Source organism: Macaca thibetana, chromosome 13 (genome assembly GCF_024542745.1).
Source record: "Macaca thibetana thibetana isolate TM-01 chromosome 13, ASM2454274v1, whole genome shotgun sequence".
Taxonomy (NCBI): domain Eukaryota; kingdom Metazoa; phylum Chordata; class Mammalia; order Primates; family Cercopithecidae; genus Macaca; species Macaca thibetana.
The window spans coordinates 53,630,539-53,653,502 of NC_065590.1; the positions used below are offsets into that span (position 1 = coordinate 53,630,539).

A 22,964-nucleotide genomic window follows, 5' to 3' on the forward strand; every position below is an offset into this window, starting at 1 on the left:
TTGCTAAGCTGTTTGACTCAGTAGTATCTAGTGGGTACAATAAGGCCCTTGCTATAATTACTATGCCTTGCATTATAAAGAAAGGTTCCCATTTCCTGACTTTAAATTTAACCTAATTCCTTATTTATTTCATATAAAACAAATAAGTAGAAAAGCTTCATAAATTTCCGATTTGTCATTCTGAAATTTTGAACTTTTCATCATGGTGGTTTTCATGCCACCAATAATTTAATGCTGATGATTAAACAACCTTTACAGTTGGCCCTCCATAACCACAGATTCTGCCTCTGTGTCTTCAACCAGCTGTGGATCATAAATATTATAAGGAAAAAATAAAAATTAAAAATTCAACAAAAAATAATGCAAATAAAAAACCAATACAGTGTAACAAACATTTACACAGCATTTACATTGTATTAGGTATTATAAGTAACCTAGAGATGATTTAAAGTATATGGGAGGATGTGCATACGTTGTATGTAAATACTGTGCCATTTTATATAAGGGATGTGAGCATCCAGGGATTTTTATATCCTTAGGAGTCCTGAAAGCAATCTCCTATGGATACCAAGTGATGACTGTAGTTTATTAAATCATCTATCACTTTAGTTTTTGAAAAAACCATACATTTATCTATCAGGTATCTATATCTGCATAGCAAATCACCCCAAAAACTCAGTATTTTAAAACAATGGCTATTCTATTGGCGGGCAATTTAGGTTGGGTCAGCTGGTCGTTCTTCTTGTCTGGGCCTTATTTGGCTGTCCTCAGCTGGTCTGGCTCATGAGTATGAGTTCAACTTTTGGGCAGCTGGGGCTCACTGGTTTTTATCATGCCTCAGTTTGGATGGCTGGGATAACTGAAGCATTCTCCGTGGAGTGTCCCATTCTCCAGCAAGCTAGTTGGACCTGTTCTCATGGTGACCAGTATGCATGAGTGAGAAACAAATGGGAGAGTAGAAACTATACAGTTGCCATGGGCCTGGGGCACTGGTGGCACAGGGGAGAGATACCTTTTGCTTGAGGAAAGTGGAGGGAAGTGTAGAAAGGGCTTTGTCTTGGAACTTCGGTACTAGCTCAGCCACAGTAAAATAAAGCACCAAGTAAATTCCTAAAGTTCCTGATTCCAAGTCCTGGCTCCCAGACAGCATTTCTAGATGCACCCTGAGCCACAAGAGAATCTTATTCCCTGAAGGGAGAGACCCAGGCCTGGTAGGGTTCACCACCTGCTGAGTAATAAGCCCTTGAGCCTTGAATAAACATCAGTAGTAGCCAGGCAAGTTATCACAGGCTTTGTTGAGACTGAGTACTGTTCTGGCTTCAGGTGTGACTCAGCACAGTTCCAGTGGTGGTGGCCATGATAGTGTTTGCATCATTCTTCCCCTAATGTCAGGCAGTTCAGTATGGAGAGAGAGATTCTATTTGTTTGGGGTGAAGTCAGGGATGAGAACAAGAGACTCAGCCAGGCAATCCAAAGAGTTCTCCCAGACATTACCCAAGATCACCAAGTCAGTACCTCTACGAGTCTGCAAGAGTCACAGTTATTGGGGTTTGGGGTGACCTCTAATGCAGGTATTGCTATAGTGACCAAAGACTTAGGTCTCAACACTCAATTCCTTTTGAATACTTGGAAAGTCTTCTCAAGGAGGATGGGTATCAACAATTTCAGATGGCAAAGATTAGAATAAATACCCAACTTTTCAATGCTTAGACATCAGTGAACATTCACAATCATCAAGACCATCCTGGAAAACATACCTCACCAAATGAGCTAAATAAGGCACCACTGACAAATCCGGGAGTTACAGAGATATGTGACCTGTTAGAAACAGTGTTCAGCAGTTTGAGGAAGCTGAGTGAAATTGAAATCACCTGTAGAAGGAATTCTAAGTCCTATCAGATAAATTTAACAAGAAATTGAAATAAATTTTAAAAATCAAGCAGAAATTCTGGAGCTAAAAAATTCAATTGAAAATTTGCGTCAGAGTCTCTCAAAAGAAGAATTAATCAAGCGGAAGGAAGAATCAGTGAGCTTGCAGACAGCTATTTGAAAATACACAAACAAAAAAAAAACCAATAAAAAACAAAGCATGCATGCAATATCTAGAAAGCCTCAAAATGGTAAATTTAAAAATTATTGGCCTTAAAGAGAAGGTAGAGAGATCAGGGTAGAAAGCTTATTCAAAGAGATAATAACAGAGAACTTTCCAAATCTAGAGAAAGACATCAGTATGAAAATACAAGAACGTTATAGAACACCAAGCAGATTTAACCAAATAAGACTACCTCAAGACATTAAATAATCAAACTTCCAAAGGTTAGGGATAAAGAAAAGATCCTAAAAGGAGCAAGAGAAAAGACCCAAATAACATACAATGGAGATTCAATATATCTGGCAGCAGACTTCTCAGTGGAAACCTTACAGGTCAGGAGAGAGTGGCATGACATATTTAAAGTTCTGAAGGAAAAAATAATCCTTATCACAGAATATTGTGTCCAGCAAAAGTATCATTTCAACATGAAGGAGAGATAAAGACTTTCCCAGGCAAACGAAGGCTGAAGGATTTCATGAATAGTAGACTTGTTCTACAAAAATCGCTAAACAAACTTCTTAAATCTCAAAGGAACATATATTAATGAGCAATAAAAAATAATCTGAAGGTATAAAACTCACTGGTAATAGTAAATACACAGACAAATACAGAATATTGTAATACTATAATTGTGGTGCATAAACTAATATCTTGAGCATGTAGACTAAATCAAAAACCTATCAAAAATAATAACTACGACTTTTTAATATATAGACAATATAATAACATATAAGTAGAAACAACAAAAAGTTAAAAAGTAGAAGAGATAAAGTTGAAATGTAGGGTTTTTATTAGTTTTCTCTTTGCTTATTTGTTGGTTTGGTTTGCAAAAAATAATATGTTATAAGATGTTATTTGCAAGCCTCATGGTAACTTCATGTCAGAAAACTTACAACAGATACACCAAAAATTAAAAGCAAGAAATGAAAACATACCACCAGAGAAAATCACTTTCACAAAAAGGAAGACAGGAAGGAAGAGAAGATCACAAACAACCAGAAAACACATGTAAAAATGGCAAGAGTAAGTCCTTACTTATCGATAGTAACATCGAATGTAAATGAACTAAACTATCCAATCAAAAGGCATAGAGTGGCTCAATAGTTAAAAAAAATAAAATAGACCCAAATACCTGCTGCCTACAAGAAACACACTTCACCTATAAAGATACACATAGACTAAAAATAAAGTGATGGAAAAACACATTACATGCCAATGGAAACAAAAAAGAGCAAGAATAGCCATACTTAGATAAAATATATTGCAAGACAAAAACCATAAAAAGAGATGAAGAACGCCATTATGTAATGATAAAATGTATTTCAAGACAAAAACCATAAAAAGAGACAAGGCCATTATATTATGATAGAGGGGTGAGTTCAGCAAGACAGTGTAACAGTTGTAAATATATATGCACTCAACACTGCAGCACTCAGATATACAAGGCAAATATTATTAGAGCTAAAGAGAGTGATAGACCTCAACGTAATAATAGCTGGTACCTTAACACACCACTTTCAGCATCGGACAGATCTTCCAGACAGAAAACCAGTGAAGAACCATCAGACTTAATCTGCCCTATAGACCAAATGGACCGAATAGATATTTATTGAACATTTCATCCAATGGCTACAGAATACACATTCTTCTTTCTCAAAAGAAAACATACAAATGGCTAATAAATATATAAAAAATGTTCAATGTCACTAATTATCCAAAAAATGCAAATCAAAACCACAATGAGATTATTTCTCATCCCAGTTAAAATGGTTACTTTTAGATGACTTGATGACTATATGTCAAGGTGATGAACTTTTTGAGATGAATTTCCCAGGTGTTCTTTGAGCTTCTTGTATTTGGATGTCTAGATCCCTAGAAAGGCCGGGGAAGTTTCCTTCGATTATTCCCTCAAATGTATTTTCCAAACTTTTAGATTTCTCTACTTCCTTGGAAGCACCAATTATTCTTAGGTTTAAATGCTTAACAGAGTTTCAAACTCCTTGGAGGCTTTGTTCATTTTTTTAAATTATTTTTTCTTTGTTTTTGATGGATTGGGTTAATTTGAAAGCCTTGTCTTCAAGCTCTGAAGTTCCATCTTCTGCTTGTTTGATTCTATTGCTGAGATTTTCCAGTGCATTTTATATTTCTGTGTGTCTTTGGTTTCCAAAAGTTGTGATTTTTAAAAAATTTATGCTATCTATTTCACTGAAGATTTTTCCTTTCATATCCTGTATCATGTTTTTTATTTCTTTCAGTTGGACTTTACCTTTCTCTGGTGCTGCCTTGATTAGCTTAATAATCTACCTTCTGAATTCTTTTTCTGACAATTCAGAGATTTCATCTTAGTTTGGATTCTTCCTGGTGAGCTGGTGTGATCTTTTGGGGGTGCTAAAGAACCTTGTTTTGTCATATTAACAGAATCGTTTTTCTGGTTCCTTCTCATTTAGGTAGAGTATGTCAGAGGGAAGTTCTGGGACTCAAGAGCTCCTGTTCAGATTCTTTTGTCCCAAGGGGTGCTCCCTTGATGTGGTGTTCTTCTCTTTCCCCTAGGGATGGGTCTTCCTGAGACCCAAACTGCTATGATTGTTTTTGCTCTTGGGTCTAGTCACCTAGTGGAGCTACCAGGCTTCTGGCTGGTATTAGGGAGTGTCTGGTCTGCAAAGAGTCCTGTGATGTGATCCACCTTCAGATATTTCAGCTGTGGATACCAGCACCTGCTCCAGTGGAGGTAGCAGGGGAGTGAAGTGGACTTTGTGAGGGTCCTTGGTTGTATTTTTGTTTAGTGTGCTGGTTTTGTGTTGGTTGGCCTCCAGCCAGGTGGTGGTGCTTTCAAGAGTGAATCAGCTGTGGTATGATAGGGAGGATGCAAACTTGCCCTAGGAATAGCTGGCCAAGTATTCAGGTTTCTCAGGTGGTGGGCAGGGCCATAGAGCTCCAAAGAGATTATGACCTTTGTCTTCGGCAACCAGGGTGGATAGAGAAAGACCACCAGGTGGGGGCAGAGATTGACATGTCTGAGCTCAGACTTTCCTTGGGGAGGGCTTGCTGCAGCTGCTGTGGGGGATGGGGGTGTGGTTTCCAGGCCAATGGAGTTATGTTCCCAGGGGTATTATGGCTGCCTCCACTGAGTCATACAGGTTGCCAGGGAAGTGGGGGAAAGCCAGCAGTCACAGGACTCACCCTGCTCCCACACAGCCTGCAGTCCCAAAGGCCGATCTCACTCCCACTACGCCCCGCTCAACAGCACCAAGTCTATTTCCAGGCAGCCAGTGACCAAGCCTGAGAACTCGCCTCAGACCACCAGCCTCCCTGCTGAGAAAGCCAGCCGACTCAGAATTTTTCAGCATGTCAGGGAGCCTGCAGCGGCAATCCAGTTCCTTCAAAGGGTCGGTGGATTCTCTCAGCTTTTCCGGTATGTTCCTGCAGTAGTTCTTGGAGCAAAATTCATGATGTGATTCTCTACACACTGCTCTGTCTGTCCAAGCCTCAGAGCTGCAAGCTAGTCCTGCTTCCCATCACCATCTTAATCCTTATGTCTCAGAATGGTTATTTTTAAAAAGGCAAAAAATAACATGTTGACAAGGATGCAGAGAAAGTGGAATGCTCATATGGTGTTAGTGGGAATGTACAGTAGGACAGCCATTATGGAAAACAATATGGAGATTCCTTAAAAATTAAAAATAGAAATGTCATATGATCTAGCAATCCCACTACTGGCATTTATTCAAATAAAAGGAAATCAGTATATTGAAGAGATACCTGCACTCACATATTCACTGCAACACAATTTGCAGTAGTCAAAATATGAATCAACTTAAGTGTTCATCAACAGAGGAATGGATACAGGAAGTGTGGTACATATACCTAATGAAATACTCTTCAGCCATAAAACAGAACAAAATTCTGTCGTTCTCAGCAACATGAATATCTTGGAGTACATTCTGTTAAGTGTCAGGCACAGAAAGATAAAGACTGCATGGTCTCTTATATGTGGGAACTAAAAAAATGAAGCTCATAAAAGCAGAAAATAGAAGTGTGGTTATTAGGGCCAAGGGAGAGGATGTGGAAATACTGCTGGTTAACTGATACAAAGTTACAGTTACATATATATATATTCCTCCCATATGTGAGGACTATAAATGGGAGGAATATATGTGTGTGTGTGTGTGATATAAATATTTCTCTCTCTCTATATATGGAATGAGTTCTTGTTTTCTATAGCACACTATATGGTGACTATAGTTAACAATAATTTATTGTGTATTTTCAAATAGGAGAAGAGAGAATTTCGAATGTTCCCAACACAAAGATATGGTAAATATTTGAGGTGATGACTATATTAATCATCCTGATTTAATTATTACACATTATATATATATATACATATATGTATCAAAATATCACTCTGAACCCCATGAATATATACAATTGTTACAAGCCAATTAAAAATGAAGAAAATTAAGTCAGTCTGCATATACTAACATGCAATGAGACAAAGGTTTAATATGTAAATAAATGTAAATATTTATGTGTACATCAAAATACCTTTAGTATGATTAGATACATCAGAAAATCTGTTATTAACTTTTTCTTGAATACATTCTTCTTAGAGCTATCTCTAGGCTTTCTATAAATTATTGCCATTCATCATTATTCCAGAAATCCTCTTTGCCTGGACCCTGAGTCAGATTTCTTATTTCCTGGATCTTATGTTTTTACATTTATTGCTTTATTTTACATTTTTGGGTGCAATATGTTCTTCAACAGCTTTTCAAGAAATAATTAGATAAAATGTATTCTTGACAAGCTTTCGTAATTGTAAATGTTTTTATTTTTGTTCACATTCAATAGTTAGTTTGATTTGGGATAGAAATACATTGGGAATATTTTTTTCCTCATAATTTGTAAGTTATTTTTCTATTGTCTTCTAGCTTCCAGTGTTGTTGCTGAATCTTTTTCTGCCATTACAATTTCGAATCTTCTGTGTGCACCCTTTATCTTATCTCTAGAAACTACTATTCTTTATTCCTGGTGTCTTGATATTTCATGACTACATACCCTAATCTAGGTCTTTTAAAATCATGGTTTTTTTTTTTTTGGTTATGCTGTAGGTCCTTCCAATCTGTAAATTAATGACATTAGGTTCTGTGAAACTTTCTTGAATTATTTGACAAATTTGTCCCATTTTTTTTCCCGTTCTTTCTGTAAAACTTCTATTCAAAGGTTGAACCACTTTGCAAGATCATCCTATGCTCATATTTTTTCTCTATTATTTCTAAACACTCTGTCCTCATTTATTGGAGATTTTCTCAGTGTTATATTAAACTTTTCTTAATATTTTTTGTAATTATCTTTCATCAGGTTTTTTGATATTTTTCAGTCTTTCTTTCTGTCTTTGTGTCTCTGAATCTTCTTTTTCTGCCTTTTTCTCATTTAGTAACATTTTGTTCTTTCCTTTTTGGCTATAACAATTATAGATTTTAAAAAGTTTTATTCTTATGCCTTCATTATTTCTGTGTCATCCACATTCTTATTTTTGTTTTCTTTTGGTTTGCTTTTCTTTGGCCTCTGCTTTATGTGAGAGGTGTGCGTCAAATCTTTTCATGATCTTTTTCTCCATTTATACGTAGGATTGAAGCCTGAATGTTTGGGAAGTGTGCATTTGGGAAGTCTCAGTGCTTGGGAAGGATCAGACATTTCTTATGAATGGGGTAGGTCAGGGTAACCAGGCTATTTTGTTAAGAGATCTTCACATTTTAATCTCAATCTCTTTTCTTTTGCTTAAGTAAGTTTCCTTAGAGAAGACCCCTCAACCTCTTTTCCGAGGTGGTATGAATCTAGGATTCATAGGGGTCAGGGAAGTGTAGTGTTCACTGTACCAAATTCAGACTTGTAATTATTTACCCTATTTTCAGGAAGGGACCTCAGCTACACTAATTGTCCCACAGTTCAGAGACTCTTTCATTCAGTCTCTCCAGAACACAGCATTGAAACCTTCATATTATTATTTTTAAAACCAGAGATGGCTGGGTGTGGTGGCTCATGCCTGTAATTCCAGCACTTTGGGAGGCCGTGGGGGGCGGATCATGAGGTCAGGAGATTGAGACCATCCTGGCTAACACGGTGAAACCCCATCTCTACTAAAAATACAAAAAATTAGCCGGGTGTGGTGGCAGGCGCCTGTAGTTCCAGCTAATCGGGAGGCTGAGGCATGAGAATGGTGTGAACCTGGGAGGCAGAGCTTGCAGAGAGCCGAGGTTGTGCCACTGCACTCCAGCCTGGGGGACAGAGCGAGACTATGTCTCAAAAACAAAGACAAAACAAAAAAAGCCACCAAGAAAACCAAAAACCAAAAACCAAAAAAAAAAAAAAAAAAAAAAAAAAAAAAACCCAGAGATACCTTTCTGGTGTGAGGATTTCAAAGAGACGTTGCATGCGTAAAGTTTTCATGCAAAATATTGAGGTCAACTGCATGGAGCAAGTATATTTTTAGGGGTATTTTTCCCAATTAGCCCAATTATGAGCTCTAGTTTTATGGTTTTGACATTTGAACAATAACAGAGGCTCTAAATTTAGATTATGCAGAGCCTATCACTTTTGAATCTGGTAAAATGTAAATACAATACTACCTATTATATGACATTTATTTTATATAAGGGCTCATTTACATGTGAAGTAGAAATCAAAGCAATCTACCAACATATGTATGTGTACTGCTATTATCAGATTCTCAGTTGGGGGAGCTTATTATAAGAGTGAGTCTCGGTTTGAATATATGAATGGGAGACTTATATGTAGGTCATCCAGATGAATTTGGACCAAGATGAGATGAGCAGTCTGACTGAAATGCAGAGGAGATGCATGCCTTGATCTCCACTGGCTGGGCCCCAGGCACAAATCCATCCATTTTCTAAGTGGGTAGTGGTCTGGTCAGGTTGAGGAAGACATTGCTACATTTTTATTACCTTTTAATTATGAGCCGAGTTAAGAAGAACACACTTAGAGATGTTACCAGTTTACTTCAAATTATTTATTTGACTGAATTTTGTTAGGATCTAATATATTTTGATAAAGATTAACAATAATTTGGTACTAATTTTAATTTAGATCTGCGTGTTGTTATTGAGTAATTGAATTTTGAAGTAACAGATGTGTTCTAGGATATTGAGCAGCTTGCTTTACTGAAGGTCCACTTTGGAACATCCTGAGAAGCACACTCAAGTTAATAATGGGATATTAATGAAGTCTTATAGTGACTTTAATGATAAGGTGAGCAGGATAACACTTTGGGCAGTAATATGATCTGAAAATACAATATTTGTTCTGAGCCAGCTCAGTCAGGTCCAACTAGCCATCCACTGTATTTAGGAATCTATGTTATTAGGAGTCAGGGTGAGGCTGGGACCTATTAGGAGAGATATTACAAAACAGAGTAATGGGGAAGATCGTGATTGAAGCTACAAATGTATAACAAATATACATATAATCAAGCACGTTAAATATTTAACTGAGACGATTAATTCAGCATTGCTTGGCCCATCTCATACACAGTATGTTTGGCCTGCATTACTAGGTAGTTTTTCACATTTCTTTCATCTGTTTTTTATTCAATTGTAAACACCATCTTAATCCTAAAGAACCAGAGTGTTATGAAAAGATATCAATCATTTACCAAAGGTGAAGTTCACAGTGTACCTCTTTCAAGTGCTGGCTTTCCAAGAAGAGATAAGATTCCCATTAAAGTAAGTTGTAGAGGAGCTTTGTCAAGTGTTAGTGTTACTATATTCACTATCTGATGAAAAGAAAGCATTTGTACACTAGGTCGTAAACTGGTACAGAAACCTCCTTTGCAGTGGGATGTGAGTTTCCAGATTCCTCTCTATGGCAATTTATGGCAGTGTGAGTTGTTAAGAACACTTGGTGTGGTTTAATTCTGAAAGGATTAAATGAGACTTTTTAATACTTGCCCCTTGATTTGGGGTCTCAGTATCCAGGTTAAAGTTTGGGACTTGGATGGGTTTGACTCTTTGCAAAGGCAGATTTGGTCTATTAATAATAAGACCAAGAAATATTTATAAGAACTTGACAGTATGAAGTGCTATTAGTATCAGGCAACTGTAATGGAAGGATTTTTAGGGTAGATGCAAAAGATTTCTTAGGCCTACTCTATTGTTTGAGTAAAATTCAGGTTTCCAATTTGGTGTGGCTCTTTAGGTCATTAAATTTGTGTAAATCTAATCTTCAGACCAAGATAAAGTGACATTGTCAGAAATTTTAGAAAATTTACTCATTAAAATACTTTATTTCCTCTGAACTGCTCCTGCAATATGAAGATGATATGGATAGTACAAGAATTTTTATACATTAACAAATTGACCTTATTACGAAAACCAAAGACACAACCAAAAAGGAAAACAAAAGGCAAAATCCCTGATGAACACAGGTGCAGAAATCCTCCACAAAATACTAGCAAACAAAATTCAAGAACACATTTAAAAAAAGTCATTCACTGTGATCAAGTAGGATTCACCCCAGGGATGCAATCTACAGACTCAATGCAACCCCTATCAAAATACCAATGACATTCTTCATATAAATGGAAAAAATAATCCTAAAACTTACACAGAACCACAGAAGACTCAGAATAGCCAAAGCCATCCTGACCAGAAAGAACAAAACTAAAGGAATCACATTACAGCTGACTCCAAATTGTACTACAGAGCTATAGTAACCAAAACAGCATGGTACTGACATAAAAACAGATATATAGACCAATGAAACAAATTAAAGAACCCAGAAATAAAGCCATGCATCTACAGTCAACTCATTTTCAGCAATGGCACTAAGAACATACATCTGGGAAAGGACATGCACTTTAATAAATGGTGCTGGGAAAACTGGATGTCCATATGCAGAATGGTAAAACCAGACCCCTGTCTCTCACCATATACCAAAATCAAATCAAAATGGACTAAAGATTTAAATTTAAGACTCGAAACTATGAAATTACTAGAAGAAAACATGGGGGAAATGCTACAGGACATTGGTCTGGATGAAGATTTTTAGGTAGGATCTCAAAAGCACAGGCAAGAAAAGAAAAAAAAAATAGACAAATGGGATTACATCAAGCTAAAAAGCTTCTGTACAACAAAGGAAATAATTAACAAAGTGAAAATAAACCTACAGAATGAGGCAAAATATTTGCAAACTGTCCATTTAACAAAGGATTAATAACCAGAATAAATAAAGAACTCAAACAAGTCAACAACAACAACAAAAATCTAATTTAAATACAGGCAAAAACCTGAATAAACATTTCTGAAAAGAAGACATACAAATGGCCAAAAGGTATATGAAAAAATGCTTAACATCACTAATCACCAGGGACATGCAAATCAAGACCACATTGAGATATTATCTCACCCTAGTTAAATGGGTATTATTAAAAAGACAAAAAATAAATGCTGGCAAGGATGACCAGGAAGAAGAACATTTATACACTGTTGGTGGGAATGTAAAGTCGTACAGTCGTTATAGAAAATGTGACAGCTCTTCAGAAAACAAAAAATAGAACTACCATGTGATCCAGCAATCTGACTGCTGGTTCTATATCCAAAAGAAGGGAAAACAGTATATCAAAGAGCTATCTGCATTCCCATGTTTATTGCAGCACTACTCACGATGGCCAAGATGTTGAAATGTCTATCAACAAATGAATGGATTTTAAAAATGTGGTATATACACACAATGGAATATTATTCAGCCATTAAAAGAATAAAATCCTGTCATTTGCAGCAACATGGATGGAACTGAAAGTCATTATGTTAAGTAAAATAACCAGGCACAGTAAAACAAGTATTGCATGTTCTCATTAAATGTGGGAGCTGAAGAAGTGGATCTCATGCAGGTAGAGAGTAGACTGGTGGCTACCAGAGGCTGAGAAGGGCAGAGGGGAGTGGGCGATGAAGAGAATTTGGTTAATGGGTACACAAATACGTTAGATAGAATAAATAAGTTCTAGTATTTTATAGTATAGTAGGGAGACTGTAGTTAACACTGATTTATTATATTTTTTCAGAGCAGCTAGAAGAGAAGAATTGCAATGTTCTTAACACAAAGATAAATGTTTGAGGTGATAGATATTCCAATTACCCTGATTTGATCATTATACCCTGCATACCTGTATCAAATATAACATGTACCCCCAAAATAGGTACAATTATGACATATCAATTAAAAAAGAATGGATTCACTTTTTTCCCCCAATCTGATCTGTGAGATGGTTCAGTATAATAGAAACAGAAACAGGCGATTCTTTTGTCATTGCAATAGAACCACCTTTCCTTCAAGGATTGTGTTCTGTGAATGCAGACATTAAACATACTATCACTTGATAATAGTCATATCAATTTACCTTAGAATATTAAACTCATTTGTAAGTTTAGGGGAGGTCTCAAGGACCTAGACTTGTCATAATTCTTACAGTATTTTCTACATCATCAACTTGACAAACCAGGCATAGGAAATGATAGTCCTTAGCAATTTTTGTAAAATTAGAGGTAAATCAATATTTCTTACCTGATTTATTATCTTCTTTGCTTATTTCAGACATACGCCACATGAACAAGATGTGGAAGAACCACCTGAGGAGAAATCAGGCTATTATCTGGGGCTTGCTGCAGATAATCAACATTTAAAAAATACAGATAAACTCTAGGCTAGGCTTCCAGGTGAAACTCCCAGGAGAGCACCTAAGGGAAATATTATGTCTTTGATTATTGGGAAACTGGGAATTAGATAACTTTAGACTCTACACTGGTTCCAGAATCATACCAATTTGGTTTAATACAGAGATCAGAAACTGAGAGTGCCACTGTTTGCTACAGGAATACCTTACCTTCATTTTACAACCAAGAAATCAACTACTACCATTCCCATCAAGAAAACTCCCATGGTCTCTCTCTCTCTCCACATGTCCTAGTTCCAAATGCAATTTTCGTAACAGTATATGGGATAGGCAGAATCTAATTCATATCTGGAACCCAAACTTCATGAATGTGTTTAAATGTTCCTAAGTTTTCTATTCTACACAGTATGGAAGATTGGCACAGATGCTGAACAAACCTAACTATTGGATTGGGCGTCCTTTATCATTTTACAATTTTAAACTATGAGATTATATTAGTTATTTAAAAAATTAAATAAAAATTCAAACATCCTGACGAGTATCTACTACTGGCTGTGATAAAGTGCTCTACTGCTAAACCTAGCCCTACCACCGTCAACAGTTATAAGATTGGACAAAATCTCTGAAACAAGTGTTTCAAAGGCAGTGCAGGACTTTGAGCCTTGTGAGAATATAATCCCATAAGATGAGTCCAACTTCTGCCTGGGTCACTTTTTTGGATTATGGCACAGGGAAGTGGAGTACAAACAGCAGTAACTTATCAAGGAACTAAAAGTCTGCACTGAATCTTCCAGGCCTTTAGGAAAGAAATCATATTAAAATTATACAGAGTCCTTCAGAAAATAGAAAAATAGAAATTAGAAAAGAAGAACACATTTTGAGAGATCAACTTAACCCTAGTATCTACCAATAATACAAGAGAGCATTGCAAGACAGGAAAATTATAAACCTTTTTCTCATTTATATATGCAAAAACTCATAATATATTAGCATATTGAATGGATAATGCATCCTTACCAAGAGGGTTTAATCTAATGAATGCAAGATTGGTTTAATATTCAAAAACTAATTAATAAAATTTACCACATTGAAAGACTGTAGGAGTAAAATCATGTGATCATCTCAATAGATTCACAAAAGATAATCGCTTGACAAAATTCAACACCAATTCATAATAAAAACACACACACACACTGAAAAGTAGGAATAGAAGAAAATTAATGAAGGACATTTATGAAAGTCCTATGACTAATATACTTACTGAAGACCAAATGATTTCCCCTAAGTTCAGGAAAAAAGCAAGGATGTGTGATCTCATCATTTTGATTCCATATTTTTTGAAGGTTCTAGCCAATACAAAAAGCAAAATATAGAAGAGGCATCAAGATTGGAAAGAAGAAAGTAAAATTGTCTCTATTCACAAAAAAGTGAGCTAAAAAAATAAAATAGACAACATTAAATTGTATTTGTATACTATGGTTATCTTATTCCTTATTCTACTAGAATATAAGTTTCACAAATGAAAAAGAAGTGAACATTAATTCCATTTACAATAGCAAGAAAAATGTAATAGGGATAAATTAAAGATGTACAAAACCTTTACCATAAAATCTATGAATTTTTGAGATAAATATGGAAATAAGTAGAAAGTTACACCATATTTATGGTGTGGAAAAAATCTGTAGTGTTAAGATGTTAATTATCTACAAACTAATTTCTAGATTTAATGCAATCTCAATCAAAATCTCAGCAGATGTTTTGTTGCTGAGATGGACAAATCAATTCTAAAATTTATTTCTAAATGCACAAAACTAGAATATCTAAAACTATTTTAAGAAAACAAAGTTTAAGAATCATAATTCTATTCTCTTTCTATCAGACAAGCTTTTTCAGATTCCACATATGAGTGAGATCATGCTGTATTTGTCCATCTGTGCTGGGCTTATTTTACTTAATATAATGTCTTCTAGGTTCATCCATGTTGTTGCAAATAAAAGCTTTTTTTTATTTTATAACATTCTAGTAGAGGGTGGAATATATATATATTTTGTGAATCTTTTTATAACTGAATAGCATTTCATTATGTATATGTACCACATATTAAAATTCCATTCATCTGTTGATAGACACTTAGGTTGATTCCATGTCTTGGCTATTGTGAATAGTGCTGCAATAAATATGGGAGTGCAGATATCTCTTTTACATACTGATTTTATTTCCTTTGAATATATCCTCAGTGGTGGGGTTGTTGGATCATGTGGTAGTTCTATTTTTTACTAATATATAATAGTTATACATATTTTTGGGGAACTTGTGATTTGATATATGTATACAATGTGTAATGATCCAATCAGGACAATAGGATATTAATCACCTCAAACATTTATTTTTTCTTTGTGTGGGGAACATTACAATTCTTCTCTTCTAGCTATTTTGAAATATACAATAAATTATTGTTTACTATAGTCTGGCTATTGTACTATCAAATATTAGAACTTATTTCTTCGATCTAGCTATATTTTTGTATCCATTAACCAACTTCTCTTCATCTTCCATTTCCTCCTTCCATTCTCAGCCTCCAGTAACCACCATTCCACTCTCTACCTGCACGACATCCACATTTTTAGCTCTCACATGTGAGTGAGAACATGCAATCTTTGTCTTTCTGTGTCTAGCTTATTTCACTTAACATAATGATTTCCAGTTCCATTCATGTTGCTGAAAATGACAGGATTTCATTCTTTTTATGGCTGAATAATATTCCACTGGGTATATACCACATTTTAAAAATCCATTTGTTCATTGATAGACAATCTCATATTTTGGCTTGTGAATGGTGCTGCAATAAACATTGGAGTGCAGATATCTCTTAAATAAACTGATTTCCTTTCTTTAGGATATATATGCATTAGTTCTATTTTTAATTTTTTGAGAAATCACCATAACGTTGTTTATAATGGCTATACTAATTTACTTTCTCACTGATATCCTTGCCAGCATTTGTTGTTATGTCTTTTTGTAACAGTAATTCTAACTGGGGTAAGGTGATATTCCATTTGGTTTTGATTTGCCTTTCCCTGATGATTAGTGATGCTGTGTATTTTTTTCATATCCCTGTAGATTATTTGTATGTCTTATTTTAAGAAATGTTCACACACCCTCCCAAGACTGAGCCAGGAAGAAAATGAACCCCTGAAAAAACCAATAACAAGCTCTGCAACTGAATCTGTAATAAATAGCCTGCCACCCCCAAAAAGCCCAGGACTGGACAGATTTGTAGCCAAATTCTGCTAGATTTACAAAGGAGACCTGGTACTATTCCTACTGAGACTATTCAAAAAAATTGAGGAGGGACTTCTCCTAACTCATTCTATGAGGCCAGCATCATCTTGATACCAAAACCTGGCACAACAACAACAAAAATAAAACTCCAGACCAATATCCTCAATGAACATAGATGCAAAAATCCTCAGCAAAATACTGGCAAATGGAATCCAACAGCACATTAAAAAGTTTATCCACCACAATCAAGTAGATTCTATCCTTGAGATGCAAAGTTAGTTAAACATACACAAAAGTAAATGTGATTCCTTACATAAACAGCACTAAAGACAAAAACTGCATGATTATTTTAATAGATGCAGAAAAGGTTTTTGATAAAATTGAACAATGCTTCATATTAAAAATAAACAACCTCAATAAAGTAGGTATCGAGAGAACATACCTCATAATAATAAGAGCCATCTATGACAAACCCACAGCCAGCAACATACTGAATGGCCAGAAGCTGGAAGCATTCTCCTTGAAAACCTACACAAGACAAGGATGTCCTCTCTTACCACTTCTATTCAACATATTACTGAAAGTCCTGGCCAGAGCAATGAGGCAAGATAAATAAATAAAGGGCATCCAAATAGGAAAAGAGGAAGTTAAACTATCCCTGTTTGCAGATGACATAATTTTATATCTAGAAAGCCTCATAATCTTGGCCCCAAAGCTCCTTAAGCTGATAAAAAACTTCAGCAAACTCTCAGTATACAAAGTCAATGTACAAAAATCACTAGCATTCCTGTACACCAACAACAGTAAAGCTGAAAGTCAAATCAGAAATGCAGTCCTATTCACAATTGCCACAAGAAGAATAAAATACCTAGGAATATAAGTAACCAGTAATTTGAAAGATCTCTACAGGGAGAACTACAAAACCCTGCTTAAAGAAATCAGAGATGACACAAACAAATGGAAAAAGATTTCATGCTCATAGATAGGAAGAATCGATATTGTTAAAATGGCCATTCTGCCCAAAGCAATTTATAGATTCCTATCAAACTGCCAATGATATTCTTCCAGAAAAAAAGTATTCTAAAATTCATATGAAACAAAAAAGAGCCCAAATAGCCAAGGCAATTCTTTTCTTCTTTCTTTTTCTTTCTTTCTTTCTTTCTTTTTTTTTTTTTTTGAGATGAAGTCTCACTCTGTTACCCAGGCTGGAGTGCAGTGGCGTGATCTCGGCTCACTGCAAGCTCCGCCTCCTGGATTCATGCCATTCTCCTGCCTCAGCCTCCTGAGTTGCTGGGACTACGGGCACCCACCACTATGCCTAGCTAATTTTTTTGTATTTTTAGTAGAGACGGGGTTTCACTGTGTTAGCCAGGATGGTCTTGATCTCCTAACCTTGTGATCCACCTGTCTTGGCCTCCCAAAGTGCTGGGATTACAGGTGTGAGCCATTGCGCCCAGCCTAGCCAAGGCAATTGTAAGCAAAAAGAACAGAGCTGGAGGCATCACACTACCTGACTTCAAACTATACTACATGACTACAGTAATCAAAACAGCATGGTACTGGTACAAAAACAGACACATAGATCAATGGAACAGAATAGAGGGCCCAGAAATAGGACCATGCACCTACAATCACCTGATCTTCAACAAAGCTGACAAATCAAGCAACAGGGAATGGACTTCCTATTCAATAAGTGGTGCTGAGACAACTGGCTAGCCATATGTAGAAAATTGGAACTGAACCTCTTCCTTATACCATATAAAAAGTTAACTAGAAATGGATTAAAGACTTAAATGTAAAACCCAAAACTATAAAAACCCTGGAAGACAAACTATACAATACTATCCTGGACATAGGAACAAACAGATTTCTAAGGAAGACACCAAAAGTAATTGCAACAAAAGCAAAAATTGACAAATGGCATATAAGTAAACTAAGAGCTCTGCACAGCTAAAGAAACTATCAACAGAGTAAACATACAACTTACAGAATGGGAGAAAACTTTTGCAAACTATGCATCTGACAAAAGTCTAATATCCAGCATTTATAAAAAACTTACACCAATTTATAAGCAAAAACCCAACCCCATTAGAAAGTAGGCAAAGGACGTGAAGAGACATTTTCAAAAGGGAACACACGTGTAGCCAACATGTGTGTTTGAAAAAAGAGCTTAACATATGAAAAAAAGCTTAACGTCACTGATCATTAGAGAAATGCAAATCAAAACAACAATGATACACCATCTCACACCAGCCAGAGTGGCTATTATTAAAAGTAAAAAAAATAGGTTCTGGTGAAGTTGTGGAGAAAATGGAATACTTATACACTGTTGGTAGGAGTGTAAACTTGTTCAACCATTGTGGAAAGCCAGGTGGCAATTCCTCCAAAGACCTAAAAACAGAACTGCAATTTGACCCAATAATCCTTTGGGTATATAAGCTGCTGCCAAACTAATTTCCAAAACATGTAATCCTTGAGCAGTTCAATAACAAGCTCCAAAGCTGAATCAGTTTCCAAAATGTGGAAACTAGTCTGGCGATATCTTATATACCTAAAGGAATATAAATTGTTCTGTCATAAAGACACATGCGCACACACAAATGTCCATTGCGGCACTATTCACAATAGCAAAGACATGGAATCAACTGAACTGCCCATCAATGGTAGACTGGATAAAGAAAATGTGGTACATATATACCATAGAATGCCATGCAACCATAAAAAAGAATGAGATCATGTCCCTCCTAAGGGATGGAGCTGGAGGCCTTTATCCTTGGCAAACTAATGCAGGAACAGAAAAACAAATACTGCCTGTTTTCATTTATAATTGAGAGCTAAATTATGAGAACATATGGACACATAGAGGGAAACAACAGACACTGGGATCTAGTGGAGGGTGGAAAATGACAGGAGGGAGGGGATCAGGAAAAGTAACTATTGTGTACTGGACTTAATACCTGGGTGATGAAATAATTTATGCAACAAACACCCCGTGACGCGAGTTTACCTTAACTTAAAATAAAAGTTTTCAAAAAGAAATGTCTAGTTAGATCTAGCCCATTGAAAAAAATCAGATTATTATTTGTTTTTTGAGAGAAGGGGAAGTAGGATGGGAAGAGGTTGGTCAATGGGTATAAAGTCAGAGTTACATAGGAGAAATAAATTCTGATGTTCTATTGCATAGTAGGGTGACAATACAATGATAATGGACTGTACGTTTCAAAATAGATTAAGAGAAGATTTTGAATGTTTTTACCACAAAGAAATGACAAGTTTTCGGGGTGGTGGTTATGCTAATTACGTTGATTTGATCATTACACAATGTATAAATGTATCAAAACATCACACTGTACCCCATAAATATGTACAATTATGTGTTAATTAAAAATACACATTTTTAAGAGACTAAGAGAAACAAAACAAAACACCAAAGTTTGAATATTTTCACTACCTTATTTTAGATTGTCACAAAGTTATAATAAGCAAGATGGTATTGATATAAAAACAAATATATTACTGAAATCTGTTCCAATGACAAACATAGAATCTTGAATTTGTGCTATAATGACTTTTTACAAAGCCATCAAATTCCGTGAAGGAAAGGACAATTTTTCGACAAATAGTGAGGGGACAACTGGATATCCATACGGAAAAAACGCGAGAATTCCTATATCATAGCATTTATAAGAATTAATTTGATATGAATCATAAACCTAAACATGAAGTGCAAAACTATAAGGGTTATAAAATAAAACATGGAAGAATATTTGCTGACCTAGAAATTCTCTTGACAGTACTCAGAAAGCACTCACCTTATAAGACAAAAGTAATAAATTGAACTTTATCAACATTGAAAAGTTTTGCTCATCAAAAGACATCATTAAGGAAATGTACACGAAAGCCACAGATTAACATAAAGCATCTACAATATAGAAATGTAAAAAATAATTTTTTTTTTGAGACAGAGTCTCGCTCTGTTCCCCACGCTGTAGTGCAATGGCGCGGTCTCAGCTCACTGCAAGCTCTGCCTCCCGGGTTCACGCCATTATCCTGCCTCAGCTCCCCGAGTAGCTGGGACTACAAGCGCCCGCCACCACACCCAGTTAATTTTTTTATATTTTTAGTAGAGACGGGGTTTCACCGTGTTAGTCAGGATGGTCTCAATCTCCTGACCTCGTGATCCACCCGCCTCGACTTCCCAAAGTGCTGGGATTACAGGCGTGAGCCACCGCACCTGACCAAAAAATAATTTTTATTTTGATTACATAGACAATTGATAATTTACTAACAAAAATATTTCCAATCCTCCTAAAATATTTCCTTATCCATCCTAAAAAATGGGTAAAAGATTTGAATAGACTCTTCACCAAGAAAGCTAAGCAAATGGCCAATTAGTCCATGAAAAAGAGTTTAGCATTATTGATCATGAGAGAAATCCAAACTAAAATCACTATGATATATCACTACACACTGAAGCACACTAATGTTGAGATGGCTAACAGCAGCATAAAAGACCATGCCAAATGTTGGGGAGTATATGGAGCAACAAGAACTCTTATACATTGTAGGTCTAAAATGAAAACAAAACAAAATAGAACACATTTTGGAAACTAGCTTAGCAGCTTCTTATAAAGTTAACGATACTCACTGTATGCCCTAGCAATCTGCTTTTAAGTACTTAAGCAAGAAAAGCAAAAGTATATCCCCACAAATAGAGCTGTGCAAAGGAAATGCACCTAATATCCGTATTGGAAAGAAAGAAGTAAAACTATTTGTTTGCAGATGATATGATATTATAGACAGAGTATACTAAAACCTCACTAAAAATCTATTAGAACTAATAAAAAAGTTTAGCAAGGTTGTAAGCTAAAACATCAAGATGCAAAAATCAACTATTTTTATGTACTAGCAGTGAACAATCTGAAAATGAAATGAAAATATTCTATTTACAATATTATAAAATGGAATGAAATGCTTAGGAATAAATTCAACAAAAGAAGTTTAAGACTTATACTTTAAGTACTACCACACATTGTTGAAAGGAATTTTTAGAGATCCAAATAGATAGAAAGAAATCTGTGTTGAAAAAGTGGAAGACTTAAATTTTATAAGATGGCAATATTTTTCTACAGATTCAATGGAACATAATCAAATCCCAGCTGCTGTTTTGGAGGACAGAAATTGACAAGGTAATCCAAAATTTGTGTGGAAACTTACAGGACTGAGAATAGCCAAAGCAATCTTGAAAAAGAAGAACAAAGTTGGAGTACTCATGTTTTATGATTTCAACACTTATTGTAAAGTTACAGTAATCAACATAGTGTGACACTAGAATAATTATAGGCACATAGGTTAACAGAATAGAATTGAGAGTCCAGAAATAAACCTTTATGTTTTTAGACAACTAATTTCAACAAAGGTACCTGCATCATTCACTGGGGGAAAGAATTGTATTAAGTGATTCTGGGAAACGGGATATCCACAGGCAGAAGAATTTAGTTGGCTGCCTCTACTCATACACACAAATGAACTCAAAATGGGTCACCAGCTTAAATGTAAGGATCAAAAGAATAAAACCTTTAGAAGAAAAGAGGAGTAAATATTTATAAGCTTCAGTTAGGAAATGGTTTCTTAATTATGACACCAAAAATACAAACAAAAACAACAATAATATAGCTAAACTGGATTCACCAAAATTAATAACTTTTTTGCTTAAATGCTATTAAGAAGGTAAAAAGATAACCCATAGACTATGCAATTTCCAAATCATATATTTGATACGGGATTTTTGTACAGAATGTATAAAGAACTCTTACAACACAATAATGAAAAGGTAAGTAACCCAATTAAAAGTGGGCAAAGCATCTGAATAGATACCTTTTCAAAGACCATGTGCACATGGCTAACAGACATGAAAAAATGCTCAATATCATTAGTCATTAGGGAAAGTGCAAATGAAAACCATGATAAGATATAGTTTCATGCCCAGTAGGGTGGCTATAATAAAAAAGACAGACAATAACAAGATTATGGATAAATTGGTACCATTTTACATTGCTGGTGGGAATGTGAAATGGTGCAGCCACTTTGGAAAAGAGTATGGTGGTTCCTAAAAATGTTAAACTTAGGGTTACCTTATGACCTAGCAGTTCCGCTTTTAGGTATCTTTTCTTTTTTATTTATTTGTTTATTTATTTATTTATTTATTTATTTTTATTATTCTTTAAGTTCTAGGGTACATGTGCATAACGTGCAGGTTTGTTACATATGTATACTTGTGCCATGTTGGTGTGCTGCACCCATCAACTCGTCAGCACCCATCAACTCGTCATTTACATCAGGTATAACTCCCAATGCAATCCCTCCCCCCTCCCCCCTCCCCATGATAGGCCCCGGTGTGTGATGTTCCCCTTCCCAAGTCCAAGTGATCTCATTGTTCAGTTCCCACCTATGAGTGAGAACATGCGGTGTTTGGTTTTCTGTTCTTGTGATAGTTTGCTAAGAATGATGGTTTCCAGCTGCATCCATGTCCCTACAAAGGACACAAACTCATCCTTTTTTATGGCTGCATAGTATTCCATGGTGTATATGTGCCACATTTTCTTAATCCTGTCTGTCACTGATGGACATTTGGGTTGATTCCAAGTCTTTGCTATTGTGAATAGTGCCGCAATAAACATACGTGTGCATGTGTCTTTATAGCAGCATGATTCATAATCCTTTGGGTATATACCCAGTAATGGGATGGCTGGGTCATATGGTACATCTAGTTCTAGATCCTTGAGGAATCGCCATACTGTTTTCCATAATGGTTGAACTAGTTTACAATCCCACCAACAGTGTAAAAGTGTTCCTATTTCTCCACATCCTGTCCAGCACCTGTTGTTTCCTGACTTTTTAATG

At 35.7% G+C, this 22,964-nt stretch overlaps 1 protein-coding gene across 1 annotated transcript in view; it reads right to left on the reverse strand.

The window, feature by feature from the left end:
- The window catches only part of CHAC2 (ChaC glutathione specific gamma-glutamylcyclotransferase 2), a 709,760-nt gene that overhangs the window by 448,904 nt on the left and 237,892 nt on the right, over nt 1-22,964 (reverse strand). The gene's annotated exons all lie outside the window — the stretch shown is intronic.